The sequence below is a fragment of the Phaseolus vulgaris genome, chromosome 10 (assembly GCF_051622355.1).
Source record: "Phaseolus vulgaris cultivar YP4 chromosome 10, ASM5162235v1, whole genome shotgun sequence".
Classification (NCBI taxonomy): domain Eukaryota; kingdom Viridiplantae; phylum Streptophyta; class Magnoliopsida; order Fabales; family Fabaceae; genus Phaseolus; species Phaseolus vulgaris.
In genome coordinates, this window is record NC_143507.1 from 39,512,012 (window position 1) to 39,528,032 (window position 16,021).

Genomic DNA, 16,021 nt, shown 5'->3' on the forward strand with positions numbered 1-16,021 from the left:
AAGTGACCCTAGTGGAGGACACCAAGATGAATTTCTCTAACATCACAATGGACAAGTCGAACCTGTAGTTGTGTACAATATTTATAACTTATGTTTTAGATTGAACAATTTTATTAGTTAGTGGGTCTGTGTTACCAATGTTACATTATTAAAAATGTTTAAAGTAATCGATATCATTTTTTATGTGATAAATAAATTTCATATGTGATAAACAAATTCAATTCACCTTATTCATTATCCTCTCTAACCATTGTGCAAAAACTTACACCAATTCACAATATCCTAAACCATTTTTATGAATGACCAACACATTAACCTCAATCATACTTGAGTCCAATTGGTCAGTACTTTAATAAATGAATAATTCATAATAAAACTAATCACAATTTGTATTTAAACATATAAAAAAAACATTTTGAATAAAACTATAGTAATACTGCTAAGAAAGTCCAATTCAAAAGTATACTTACGATAAATATTTATTTTATTTAACAACATATTTAACTAAATTTTAAACCCTAAATTACGTTAAATTGAGATTGTAAAATATAAAAATAGATAAATAACACTTAATAAATTTAAAAAAATATTATTATAATTATTATAATTATAATTACTATTATTATTATGATTAATAATAATAATAATAATAATAATAATAATAATAATAATAATAATAATAATACCATGTCAGCAGCAGTTGTACTCTGACACAGCAATATTGTGGTTGGAATATCACTATTCATTTATAATTTCAAACCTTTAAATTTTATAATTCTTGGCCATGTCATCATTTTCGGCCACGTCATCAATTTCTGCGACGTCGTCAAGATGGTATATTGGGACAAACCGGCTAAAAAAAGTCAAGATTGTATACAGGAAGGAACATACGGGCTCAAAACAAAGTATGGAACATAAATAGTTTTTGAGTTGTTGATCACCAAACATTTTTCAAATGTGTTTGTTCACCAAATATTTTCAAGTGGGATTGCTCAGTAAACATTTATTTTTTCACGTCCCACATGTGGACCCCATTTTCCTATAAAATACTTTGTCTACCCATCTCACCACACTGTAGAACGGAATTCGCGATGTGTGTTGATCTGGATTCATTAATATTTAATGCTCACTCGTTACATATCCTTAACTCATCTCGCATTGCACTGCATTGCATCTCCTCCCTGTGACGCACATGGCACTTGCTGATAATGTTCTTGTGTAAACCTCTCGTGCTACTTCATGGATACCCATGGTCTATTAATTGTTGATGTTTTTAATGCATATTTGAATTGTTTGAGTTATCATTATTTTCTATTATTATTATTATTTTACTTAAATCATAAATATTTGCAAATTAAATACACTAATTTATCATTCAAATATAATATTATTCTTAATTTATCTAATTAAATACTTTAGTTACTATTTTATAATTAAAATGATAAAGCAAATTGAAAAAATTAATATAATTTATATGATTTCTTCATAGTAGAATTCACTATATATAACTTATATTTAGTTAAAAAAAAATTGTGATGATATTGAACAAAAGGTTATCGAATACAAATGCATACACACGTATTTTTTTTTTAAAAAATATATAAATATATATAAACCTTAAACCTATACTTTTATAAGGATTTTTGGAAGAGTCTATTTCTTTTTACTAGTTTGTATTGCATGTATAAAATACCATTAATTACATCTTGTGATGTGCAGATGAATGTTGTTCCAGTGGTTCTTCAGATGTTGTACGATTTCTTATAATTATGGCAATTGTTGAAACAATCATCAACTTGACTCAAAAAAGAAGGCAATAAATCATTGTTTTCAAAACTACAATGTTGTGTAACCTTGAAATTGGGTCCAAACGCTGAATATGGTATAGCTTTGCTTTCACTGGTGACTGAAACATACTACTTTGCCTATTATTAATAAACAAATGACATATGTTGCCAGATAAATAATTTTTAGACAAATAGAGCAATAGATACAAATAAAAGTGCTGATATTTCTTCCAGTTTATAATGACTAATTGATATTATAATATGAAGTCCAAGAGATAATCACCAACTTAGCTTCACCATGCAAGCATTTATTTTGAAATATAATACACAGTATGCATGCAGACTAAAGCCATTCACCTAAGTGTCTAATGAAACTTTCCGTATAAATTCAAGGCCAATACTAACTCTCAGCCAAGCATCTAAAAGAATGACTTTACATCTCTACCACAACCCTCTATGGGTGAAGCTGAACTTTTAATTTATTTTTTAAAATGTCATGACTAAATTAACCTTCAATTGAATGCTTATTTTTATTTATCTTTTGTAAGAGTTTACAACAATTAATTTATTTTTCCTTGTATTCCTTTTAAGTGAGAGTCTATATTTATTTTTAACAAAAGCAATGCAGTAAATGATTCACACATTTAGATATAAACCAATAGATTCCATATTGCTTAGTTATACATTCATTAAAATGGCAGAAAACATGTATGTTCGTATTAGCTAATAGAAAAACAATACTTGTATTTTTGGATGTTTCATATGAGAGAACTTTGAAAAGAAAAAAAAAATAGAGCCAGAAATATGCTTTGCCAAGCATGACATACATCAAAAGAATAAGAATAAGCAAGTTTGAGTTAAGATACCTATGTAAAAACATCAAAACAACTTCTTTACAATTCTTTCGAGTATTTCCACATTATCAGTATCAAAAAAATCTATCAAAAAAAATATTAAATAGAAACTAGAGACAAGAGATAATTAAATATTAAAATTTTAAATACAAATAATTTTAGATAATTAATTAGATTATTATAGAATAAGATTTAGAAATATAAAATTATGAGATATCTTTTAATATCTTTGAATGTTACACGGCAATTTACATGAGCACCAACAGTGTTGCTTTCCTGCATGACGTAGATGTCATCTTAAACCCTCTTTCTGTCTCTCTCAACACACAATCCCAAATTTCGTCCATCACCCATTCAAATTCTCAAAATTTCAAATTTCAATTTTTCAACTTTACCATATCTTGCCATATTTTTTTAAGATCGGTGTCAAGCAAATGTGTTCCCTCTTGAAAACAATAAAATGTTAGAGTTGAAAATCATTTTTATAAAAAAAACTATTAAACAATAACAATTATACATTTTAATTTTATTCTCAGAATTTTACGGACGCAAATAAAAAAAAAAACTCTACTTTTGCAAGATACATAAATTAAATTTGACTAAAAAAAAGCATACTTCATATTATATCTTCAACATAACTGCATAAAATAACAACAAAGTGTTTCTACAATCTAAATTAAAAAACAAAATTAAATTAAAAACACATAATGACGTATTATTTAAATCTTGGTTATAATTACATGTGATTTGAATCTTGAGGAATTACTTAGTAGCAGAAGCAACTACATCCCCGCTTGATCTGGTTCAAAGTTTTGGTCCTCCTCGCCCAGCCAAGTATGTTCTTCACCACCCATTTCTTGCGCACGCACATTCCACTTTTTGCTATCTACATAGCAAAATCAACACATCACGGATGCTGATACATTACTAAAAACATACAACTAATATTCTAATTCTAATAAATTAATATTTTTATTGTATTTTTTAATTTTAAATATTATTATAAGAAAAAATAATAATATATTAACACTTCACAAATCAATAAAATAATAATTCAATTATATTTAATTTAATTTTAAATTATAAATATTATTATAATGTGATGTCATGCATACGTTTCATTAGGTGGTGCCTAATAAATTTTTTTCCTTTAAGGAATTGTGAAGTGTGTGAATTTTACTCTTTATCGGTGTTAAAGATAAGTTTTCCTGTTTTTTTTATACCCGAACTCATCTCCCCACTTTCACTTTGAACAGGCGGTGATGTTCGAAAGCATGATCCATGAACTAGCACCAGCAGTTAACACAAGAATATTACAAGTAATGAAAGTCACCTCATTATTCTTCGTTTCATCGCAGCGAACATGCTTCCGTCCATTATCAGCAAGAGCCATGTCTGTCACACAATATTGTTAAGATCGCGAGTAAACTACGAGTTTGGAAGGGAAAGTGAGCTGACTCGGACGGCGGACCGTCACCTGTGCGGCTCCTACTCGTATGTCTCGCCGCCGTCGCTCACTCTCGACGCCGTCGCACTCGCCACTACCCGTGTTCGCAAGCGCCTACGTTCGCTCGCGTTTGCCACCGCTCGCCGCCTCTCCTGCTCGCGTTCACCTCCGTTGTTTTGTTTTAATATTTTCTCTGCTCCTCAATTTTTTTTTTCTCAGTTCTGTTCTGCTCGTTTTTTATTCTCACGTATCTATTCTTCTCCCGCTGCCTTATTTTATTTAGGCCTCTCTGTTGTTTCTTTATTTATGCACCTCTGTTTACTAATAGAAAAATTATGCTTAGCGTTGCGGGACCATTTTATGGTTTTCAAAAGAAAAAGACAAAATTAAATCCGTGACCGGATAGAAAATGTTAAATTAACATGCTGAAACAAATTGTAAGCTAAAAAATTATTCTTTTACGTTATAAAAAAATATTTTAATAATTTTTTTAGTAATATAACAATATAATAAAATTTATTATATTTAAATTTAAAAAAATTAAATTTTAATATTATTAATTTTAAAATATTAAAGTTTGTCTATTTAATTTAGATGAGACAAAATTTTAATAAAAAAATTCAAAAAAAAAATAAAAAAAATCTCATATTTGCTTAACATGTCATATTGTACTACCCCTGGATGGTTGGTATATATTTTTTTCAGCATTTACAGATTCTAATTTCCTCTATTGAACCAAATAAAATGTCTAAGCTAGTTTACACCTAGCTATTTCTTCTTTATACATGATGCATGATATGAGAACTTGCATATAAGTAACTGATATACACAGTACAATTATAAACCTTGACTCATCTCGTGCTTCTTGGTCTTGCACATCTGTCATCAATACACCAGGATTTTCTAACTTTAAGACTAACAATTAATTATGAAGGAGTTCATTCTTTATCATAATTTTTTTTTTAACTTTTAAAAATAGATAAATTAAATAAAGAAAGAGAAAACATGAAGTAGATTATGTCTTTTTCCCCATAACATTATTTGTGGTTGTGGCGGAGAAAAGAGTAACTTGAAGGTGGCTTTTGACATGAGATATGGTAAGACCCTTTACATTCATGAGTTGTAAAAGCAACTTTGGTGCGGCCCCTGTAAATACAAATCAATACCACTCAAAATTCAAGCCTTTTTGAAGTTAGTTTATAGTTTTACGTGAAATGGTATAATAGTATTCCGGCATGTCAATGATATATATGATTATCATTTCAAGTGTTGTTGTCAACTCAACGTGGTCATTCTTATTTTTCTTTTCTGAAACACTTTTGTACAACTTTTTAAACTATCTTATTAGTAAAATTATAAAAAGAGAAATGTTCTAATAAGACCACTGGGAATAATATTTAAAAATTAATACCCATTTATGATTTCTTAATTTGACAGGTAATATTTTAATACAACCTCAGAAGAAATTAAATTCTAAATTAATATAAAACAATAATAGCATATGTTTTGTAAAATAAAATAAAAAACTGATAGTAAGATGTTAAATAACAATAACTTATAAATAGATATATTTTTTTATGCATTGACACTATATCTTATTATCTATTCCTCCGTACGATGCTAGTTGGAATGATTCTAGTATTTGCATGTTGACATAGCAAGAATAAACAGCCAACGTTCCACCGTTCCACCTGCTCCATAGATGTTCAACAGTATCAACAAATATACACATTCAATATGTCATATCTGAAATACTATAATGCTTTATTTCCTTAGTCCAACCAAAATCAAACAAATACCTTGACCATTATCCTTCCCTTGTAGTACAATAAGAACATATTCTGAGCAGAAGCACCAGAGTAAGAGAGTATATAATCAAAGAAAGAGCACATCTTCCTGGTTGTTAATTCCATGAGGAAATATTTTATAGAAAAATACAAGGGGGAAGTGCCCAAATCTCACCAAGACTCTGATATGCAAGCCTCAGAAGTAACAGTGTAGAAATTTTCTAAGCAAATCAAACCAATAACAATAGCAAATTATACACCAAATTGTATGGCAAGCATAATATCTTTTGAAACTGTAAATGATAATTAGAGAATGAAAAAATTCCGATTGAAAGTTTAACTTATAATCACTCAAGAGACATGTAAAAATATAGATTTCTTACTCTACTCAACATTAGATATGTTTTTGGAGAAAAGTTGGTTCTAACTTGTTTTGATAGCCTTTGTCACCAAGTGGTCAAAAGTCTAATCTTTTTCTGCTCCACTGGAATTCCACCTAATTGCTTACATAGGACTTCCCCATTAATAAATTAATAAAGCATTTCTCATGAAAAAAAAATCATATCTCTTTGTGAAATCATATCAAAATAAATGAAAACTTCAATGATAGATACTGTATCTAATAATTTGTAATTTTTTATCTGTTGCATCATGACAGATCTTTTTGCTTTAATTATATACAATTTAAGCAACTACTTTTCTCAATTTATGTAACGTTATTGTCTCTTGCCCCATTTTTTTGGCATGCCTAATATCATCTCCTACCTTGACAATAAAGTTTGAACGTATAAACAACAAGTGAAACTCAAGAAAGTGCAACTTCCTTGTTCTTCAATATAAGAAATAGTTCCTTAAATGTTATTTCACGAGAAAATGCAATTGTTTAATGAGAAAAGGTGCTTATGCAATTGCCAATAAAGTTTCTCCTAATAATAAATATGTTTATGTCACATTATAAGGATAAGTAGGCAATTACCACATCACGCTACATGTTCTTGTTACTTGGTGTCTGTTGCTTGTGACTTGTATGATATAAATGCATATTGTGTTGGGTTGTGACAAGCATTTACTTTTAATTTCCTGAAATCATAAAGCAATGGTTTTAAGCAAACATGTAGCAATAGTTTTAAGCAAAAATTCAGGGACTGAACAACAAATAGGAATTTCAGGATCTGATTGAAAGAGATTTCAAAATTATAGGGGCTCATTACACATTTTAAATCATATAGATACCTATTTAAAGATTCAGAGAAAATACAGGGGAAAATATGTGACTTATCTTTTGAAATAAACTTCATTGAACAAGAACTTTTATAACCATAAACAGGCATAAATAGTTCAAGAAACATCAGTATATTTGCTGGCTTAAGCTGTCAATGATTCAAAAAAAAAAAACCATTAGTTGTCGATTTAAGACAACCTTGTTACCAGCTGAAGAGTAGAGAACACTCTTAAGTGTAGTACAAACACTAGCATCTGGATAAATCTATGATTATAATTACAATCAATAAATACAGTACGTTGTCTACCAAGCTTCAGAAAAACCAACTAAAGATATCAGATTCCCAAAGTTGCCTTCAGAAAAAAGCTCAACAACATTGAATTCAAAGTTATAAAAGCAAATAAATGAAAATTGACTTCTTTTCTAAAGATATTCAAGAATTATGCCAATCCAGTTACAACACCAAGGTTGAAGCAAAAGGGAAGTGGACACTGTACATACCTCATTGAACCTTTGCCTTCTCCTATCAGCCTTCATATATACCCAATATTTCATAAACTCTAAACAAAAAAACAAGGTCAAGTTTTCTAATCTCAATGTGAATGTAGTTAGTCACAATAAATGGTGATCTGTTATCAAGTTTGTGCACATTAATCAAATTTTTGAAAATCTGAGTTTATTATTGGATGGGGTGGTGCATGAAGTGTGTATAAAGTGACCTAAGTGTAGTACTCCAAGGCCAAGTTTTGTAATCTTAGTGTCAATGTATTTAGTGATAGGCACACTAAGTAGTGACCTGGGTAGGAATAAATGGTGACCTACTACTAAGTTTATGCACAATGAAGTAATTTTAGAAATTTTGAGCTTTGTGTTGTTCTTGGGTGGGTGGTGCATAAGGTGTTTGTAAAGTGACCTCAATGGAGAGCACGTAGACAAGTTCTCTAATCTCAGTATTAATGTAGTTAGTCACAGTAAGTGGTGACCTACTATCAACTTTTTGCACACTGAACAAATTTCGACATTTTGAACTTACTGTTGTTGTTCGGTGGTGTGGTGCATGAGATATGTGTAAAGTGACCCAAATGAAGGATGCCAAGGTGAATTTCTCTATTGTCATTGTTATCGGTGTACATTTATCGTAGTGAACTAGTCGAACTTGTAGTTGTGTACAATATTTATGATTTAGGTTGGATAACTTTATTAGTTAGTGGGTCTCTATTACCAATGTTACTGTGAGGTCATGGGACGATCACTGTGGGGCTGTGTGGTCATGGGACGATCACTGAGGGCCTGTGAGGTAGGTCATGGGACGATCACTGAGGGCCTGTGAGGTCATGAATTAAAATAACAATTGTCCCTCACCTTGAACACCGACATCCCATGACCTCACAGCCCCTCAGTGATCGTCCCATGACCTCACAGCCCCTCAGCCTCAGGCATGAGCCAATGAGACTAAACAGGCCTTCAAAACGTCCTTCTTACCTTTAACATGATTGGATTTTGTTTTCCTCAACCTCATCTTGATTGGTCCATGACCTCACAGCCTATTATTATCTTGAACACATCCCGTCGCCCATTATTTTTGTTGCCTCCATCCACGTGTTTAACCTTGTTATAGATATTATTTAAAACTTACAAACTGGGTTGAGTGAGATCGACATTTCCTTCACAAACTGGACCAAGCGAGGTCGGCATTTTCTTCACCTGATATATCAACATTTCCTTTACAAACTGGATTGAGCTATGTCGACACCCCACCCAGTTAAGATGGTTGAGGTTTCTTCATGCAATGCATGACCTTCTTAATAATTAATATTTTAACCGAACAAGATCGGTTTCCCACTCAGTTAAACTGAGGAGATCTCATCATGCAGTGCATGGTCTTCTTAATGATTTTGATATTGTAACTAAACAAGATCGGTTTCTCACCCAGTTAAACTGAGGAGATCTCATCATGCAGTGCATGGTCTTCGTAATTGATTATTTTAACCGAACGAGGTCGGCTTCTCACCCAGTTAAATTGAGGAGATCTCATCATGCATTGCATGGTCTTCTTAATAGGTTTTTCTTCATGTAAGGTGTTCTTAGCAGCTCGAGGTTGTTGCGAAGGCAAGTAAACTCATGGAAATGTATTATATACAACATTGACAAAAAATTTCACAAATACTTTCAAAGTTTTCTTTACCCAATTTTTACCAAATATCTTATTAATTATAGTCATAAATTTCCGCTCATATTCTTAATTAGAAATATGTGATCATATTTACTTTCCAATTTATAACATAATCTTACTAATTTCTATATTAAATTACAAAATATTTTTTATTAACATGCAAATTAAAGTTTTCCTTTCTTTTGATTTCTTTAATTACCCAATTAATACTTAAACTGTTTCAATCAACAATCAACGGACCAAGTAAAATGAGACGTTTATAAATCATTATTATAATATTTTATTAACTAAATTTTTTAAAATAGAAAATAAACAAAACATTAATAGTATAAAGTCATAACAATAAATCCGGATATCGAATCATATATTCCTTGGCATATTCTCATACTAATAAGATACAATATCTTAGAATCAGATAAAAGATAAGTTCTCCGGTATATTAACGTTTATAAGAAGTTAACTTCATTGTTCACAAAAACAGCTTATTACATTTTATGATGACACAAGAGGCAATATTACTAATTTATAAAATAATAATAACTTATTGTAGAGTGCTCTAAGTACATGCATCTATTTTAATTTATTTGATACATCCCCAACTATGCATATTACACATTTAATTCAATTTTACTTTCTTTATAATTATATCTCTTTAGAGGTTTGATTATCTTTTTATCTAGAATTTTTTTGAATAATCTTATGTGACAAAGCATGAACACCAAATCAATTTATAGTATAACGATATGACCATTTTACTCCATTCATCTATTCACATATTTTTCTATTACGATTTGATTTTTGTGTTCAAGGTGATCAATCAAGAATTAAAATAACAATGAACAACGTCGGTGTACCTGGCATGGTGGCGGCGAACTGCATCAACTATCACTACAAAAAAAAGTGTATATTGTGGCGGTTATTTTCGTATAAACTGACGTTTATAACCGTCACAATTTACACTTGTGGCGGTTTCCCAAACCGCCATAGAACTGGCCGCCACAAAGTTTAATGTGGCGGTTTTACGCTACCTGCCGCAACACCCGCCACTTTAAACATAATGTAAGTAGTGACGGTTTTTATATGTAAATAGTGTCAGTTATAACTGTCACAATTTACATTCATTGAAGAAGATTCTAGCGCCATAATATACGTAGTAGTGACATTTTTAACTGACGTAATTTTAATTCTGAATAAATAAAATTTAACCACCACTTTTTTATAATCATTTTTATAATCTGTTTTATACAATTATAAAATTTAACCACCACTTTTTTATAATTTTTTTATAATCTGTTTTATACAATTATAAAATTTAACCACTATTTTTTCATAATAAAATAAAATAAAAGACAATAATAAATATTTAAGTATATTAAATATTTCAACTTCAAGACACTAAAACTTAAAAATACAATACCTTTTTTAAAGTTCTTAAAATTCAAAGTACAAACAAAAGTCTAAATTAAGTATTAACCATACAAAATAATATTAAAAAATATATTTCATCAAAGAATATATATCAAACTTCTCGTCTGAATTAAAAAATGCTGTCATAAATGGGTCATACAAATTCCATCGAGCAAAAGGAACAAGGATGTGTTGTCTTCCCATTAAATCATCTAAAAAATAAATTTAAATAGATTAAAGCTTTTTTTTCAAAACTTGGGCATGATTATATAGTTTCAAGCAATCTCATTCTTCAGCTGCAGCACTTGCGGCACTCAAGTCCACAGAAAGATCAAGAATCTGAAACAAAAGACAAAAGTGATGTTAATCAAGACAAGAAAACAAATCCAGACTTTATGACCTTTTCCTTCTTGAATATGATATTTTATTTATGCAACATTATATTTGGAGCTTAAATGTTTTTGTGCATGCAGATGCGGAATTCCAAGATCGTACCTAAATTATTGTATCAGGTTCTCTAAAGGTATAGAAATTTTATGTTATATGAGGTAACACTATACATGCTTTTTAGGTTAAATCTACAAGTGCAGGTACCATTCTATATTATGGTTAAAATTTAGCTTTATTTTTTGAAAATGTAATACCATAAATAAGGAGTAAAAACAACGAAATCAGTGTTAAATTCCAAGCACAAGCTTTTTTTTCTAAATGAAAGATACCTTTTATCAAAAGAAAGTAAAAATTATAAGTTTAGGCAATTAGAGATAGAGAGATCTATCAATTTCTTGGCCTAGTCGTTTTGCTATACCAGTTTTTTTTTTATTTCTTATTCTCAAACTCTGTAATTGTCATAGTATGCGATGAGATATGTAATGTAAATTGCATATTGTACCGCCCTGGTAGTCGGAAGTGATGACGTGGCATCCAGCTACAGTATAGGCGTGTTGACAAGGCGCCAGGTTGGCAGAAGGGAAGGAAGTCGGGGGGCTCGTGTAGTCGCCAGTTATTAAGTTGGCGTGCTCCGATCTCCAGCATACCAGGCGATCGCCCAGTTGAAGATGAAGTCGCCAGATGGTAAACTCAGGCGACCAAGTGATTGGAGATCGCCAGAACAAGCACATCGCCGAAGATGAAGGTGGTGCAGATTATGAAGGTGGCCGGCGAGACCACAGGGAAGATGTACGAAGGCATCCCAACTCGCCAGTTCTAGTAGAGATCGCACTCCCAAGTTAGCTATGCACTGGGCAGTACCATGCATAAGTAACTTAGCCAAATGGAAGATGGAAGCAGCGCCCAAGTCAAGGAGGCTCCAGATGATGGCACGTGTACGACTGGATGCGAGCCACGTGTCCGGATCTGTAACTGCCAGGAGAGAGAAAGTGATCAGGTATATAAGAGTTCTCAACGAACTTTCTGAGGTACGCACGTTCAGATTATACTCTTTACGCTTGCGAGTTCTAGAGCACACTGTGAGAGAGAACATTGCACGGTTCCTTGAGATTTCTTGAGCGTTCTTGCTCTCAGTATTTGGTGGTTCGGTCACTGACTTGGGCGTTGGAGTGCGATCGGCCGCAGGGGCGCCGCTCTGTTCTTTTGCAGGTTCTTGAGGTGGATCTTGGAGAAGGACGGACGTTTGAAGCGGTGCGCAAGTCGATCCTTAGACGAGGCAAGCTCCTACGTTTTTGTCTAAATGAAAGATACCTTTTATCAAAAGAAAGTAAAAATTATAAGTTTAGGCAATTAGAGATAGAGAGATCTATCAATTTCTTGGCCTAGTCGTTTTGCTATACCAGTTTTTTTTATTTCTTATTCTCAAACTCTGTAATTGTCATAGTATGCGATGAGATATGTAATGTAAATTGCATATTAAGTAAAAAGATACAAACCTTTCCAGTGATTTTACTGTACATCCCGACCACGTCTTTAACTGTGATTTCAAAGTGTGTGTAGGATCATAACTCTGCAAGGATTTAATTTCAGATTATTACAATTTAAAAAAGAAATAAAAATACAAGGAAAGAAATTCCATCTAAATGCTGAAAAAGAAGTGTAATAAGATTTCATACTTATCATGAAAGACACCAGGAAAACCGTTGGATTCTAATTGTAAATTTACAGAACATGAGATGTTCATTACTTTATTTAAACCAAAATAACATTTGATTCTTCTTTATTGCAACATGTCCTGACCATATTCATCAGTGATAGACTTTTGGATATTTATGAAAGTTAAATAAAACAAGCAACTTTGTAATGTGTTTGTATGACTGTGCTCTAGATAACCCAATCAAGTGCCGTAATGGTTTGGAAATAAGAAACAACCAAAGAAAATAAAATATGCTTGTGAGAGATTCTACTCAATACTTACAGTAGAGATGAAACAACCATCAACCTCATGATCATTGCAGGGTTCAAACCTGTCATACATGTCATAGAATATCTCATCTCCAAGTCCAAGAAGGTCAATACCAGGCTTCAAATCCACCTCAGGTTGGTCGGTCTCTGCTTCTGTTGTAACAAAAGCGATAAATTTTCCTTTGGGTGCTACATTATGAGCATAAGAGTAGCAGAAGAGATACCTGCAATAACAAGGTACATGAGCAAACATAGCCAATAAAGTAGGAACAAATAATCTTCACAAGTAAGAACTAATTTGAATTAACTTCTCATCAAGTACTTGCTGTAAAAGAGAAAATCGAATGAAGGAGGTAATCCAAACTAGAACTACATTCTACTCACTAATTTTAAAATTTCTAAGTTGTATCTAGAAACTGAATGAACCAAATTAATGGATAATGCATTGTTAATCAGTAGTTTTTCCCATTGGTGTAGGAAACTAATTTTTTTTTCTTTTGCTTTTATGATTTTTAAAATGGAATTTTGAATTGAATTTTTCATTTCATAACATATTTTGCAGTATAACAAAACAATATCTGTCAGTTACAAATACTTTGTGATTACAAAAGTCAACAACGGTGTATTTATAGTGAGCCAAGTTTGGTTCTACAAGGATTTTAATTAGTTTTTTCTTCAAGAACCTGAATATGACTTTTTTAAAGAGGAAATGACACAATTATTTTGTAGGACTTTTGTGAACCCCTCTCTGGAAAAGGCTGTTCCCTAGTGTGTTTTCTTATAGTTTTTTTTTCATGCATATTTAGTAAAATATGAAAGCATCGGAGTTGATAAAAGCAAACCTACATATCTAACTTGCAACCAAGTTGCTTCTGTGGCAGAATGACTTGTGCTGAATGAGAGTCATGGGTTTCTGGAATAGGATGGCTCATAATACATATTTCACGTGAAACCTTTCCAACCTTGTGAACCTGTTGAATGAATTAAGTAGCGTCAGATGGAGTGGAGGAGATCACACTTTGCTGCAATTCATGTTTTCAAACTTCAGACATTCATGTAAAGCATGTCCAGTAACTAAATAGAACACTTGAGAAAACTTAGCTCACAGTCCTTGTTATCATAGAAATCTAACCTTATCAGATAAATATGATGGATCACACACAACTTTCTTGCATTTGGCTGTTTCTCCTTTTGAAGTCACACCAATGGCTTTCCCATTTTCGTCAAATTCTACCTGTGTACAACAAGGAACTTGAAAGTACCTTTGATTATATTGGTTAAGGAGCATTTAGTATACATTCAAATAGAGGCTTATAGATACTTAAAAAGTAAGTCTAATTGATTTTTCTCTTTTAATATAATGTTTGTGATTAAATACTCTCTACTTTTGCTTCCTTAACCCATATTTGAAGAGTACTGAATAGCATTTTGCTCTGTATATCGTCGATTCTTCTATTTAGCATGTCTCAGGAGTTGAGCAACACAAACTAAGGTAATGATCAAGTTACAAAAACTGAAAGAGAACAGAATAACTAGTAAGGACAAAATTAACTATTTTAAAATGACTCCCAAAAAAACTTCAAAGTTAAAATAAAAGCTCTTGATACAAATTTCATAAGTAATTAACCTACCAGCTCCAATTCCTGATGAATATTCAATCCATTGCCCAGTTGCCACGTCCAGTGTGGTTCCAAATAATTTTAATGAGCTCTGCATACTCCATAGCTTGTGGCTCATAGATGAAAGAAGATCTCATAGCAGACATTTAAGGTTTTGAGAGCACGGGGAAGTAAAATTAACAAAGATGTATTGTCAAGGGACTACCTGGATCAGTGATTTGTTTTCAGATGCTGGTTAATCCACTTAGATGTTAATTGATGCAAGTTCTTCTCCGACCTTGAACTTCTTCTCACAGCAACAAATTCCTACCATCACATGAACACAGTAACACAGTAAATTCATCACAGCAACAAAGCCATAGAGTTTAGGGCGCGCAAGCACAAACCTGAATCCTTGCGCGGAGGTGGCGATGGCGGACCCAAGAGTAGCGTTAGTTCCATGAGAGGACAGAGGCGTTAGGGTTTCGTAAGAGGACAGAGACAGTAGGGTTTCGTGAGAGGACATAGGCGTTAGGGTTTCGTGAGAGGACAGAGGCGTTAGGGTTTCGTGAGATGACAGATGCGTTAGGGTTTCGTGTGGAGCAACCAGATGAAAGAGGCGTTAGGGTTTCGTTTCGTGTGAAGCAGAGAAAGGGAAGAGGCTTAGGGGTGTGGAGCAGAGAGAGAGGGAAGAGGTGTTAGGTTTGGTTTCCAAACTCAAACCAAATTTTCAAAAAAAAAATATTTTAAAGGAAAAGTAAGTTTTAAAAAAAAATCCAATTTTAAAGTGAAAGCAAGTTTTAAAAAAAAGGAATAATGAGAAATAATGTATGGAGAGAAAAAACTGGGAATTTTTTTTTTTTTAAGGATAATTGTGACAGTTAAAAATGACATATTATACTGAAATGACGTATTATACAAAGATAATTGTAGAGTTAGTCAAATACCACATTATACTGAACATTGTGGCAGGTATTAATAACCGTCATTTTTTACACTTTTTTTTGTAATGGATAACTAAAAGATATATTTAAAATTTAAAGGAGTAAACATAATATGTTTTTTCTAAAATCATATTTGATATTTTGAAAGATTTACTGTCCAAATATATTTTACCCTCATTTTTTTTCAATATTTTTTCAGTAGCATTCTTAAAAGTCAACTTATTTAATAGCTTTTTTTTTCGGGAATATTGAGTAAGATATATACATATACATACGAATTTATGATGTTCAAGACAAATTGAAGAGGGTGTCCCTACTTTTTAACCATGATTCATCAATTAATAAAAAAACAATTATTTTAACATTTAAATGATTACAGATAAAATTCAACTTCAATGGTCTTTTAAATTTTATAATTGCAAAAATCCAGTAAAGTTTCTTTTGATA

At 31.7% G+C, this 16,021-nt stretch overlaps 2 long non-coding RNA genes across 2 annotated transcripts; both read right to left on the reverse strand.

Moving 5' to 3' along the window:
* Positions 1 to 3,241: 3,241 nt before the first annotated feature.
* Positions 3,242 to 4,348, reverse strand: LOC137817428 (uncharacterized). The gene is made up of 2 exons (XR_011081961.2): positions 3,975 to 4,348; positions 3,242 to 3,527 (listed from the first exon to the last, which is right to left on the reverse strand). It is a non-coding gene; the product is annotated as an uncharacterized LOC137817428 (long non-coding RNA).
* Positions 4,349 to 14,666: 10,318 nt separating this feature from the next.
* LOC137817424 (uncharacterized) lies at positions 14,667 to 15,068 on the reverse strand. Its single transcript, XR_011081959.2, has 3 exons — positions 15,038 to 15,068; positions 14,857 to 14,957; positions 14,667 to 14,783 (listed from the first exon to the last, which is right to left on the reverse strand). It is a non-coding gene; the product is annotated as an uncharacterized LOC137817424 (long non-coding RNA).
* Positions 15,069 to 16,021: the final 953 nt, after the last annotated feature.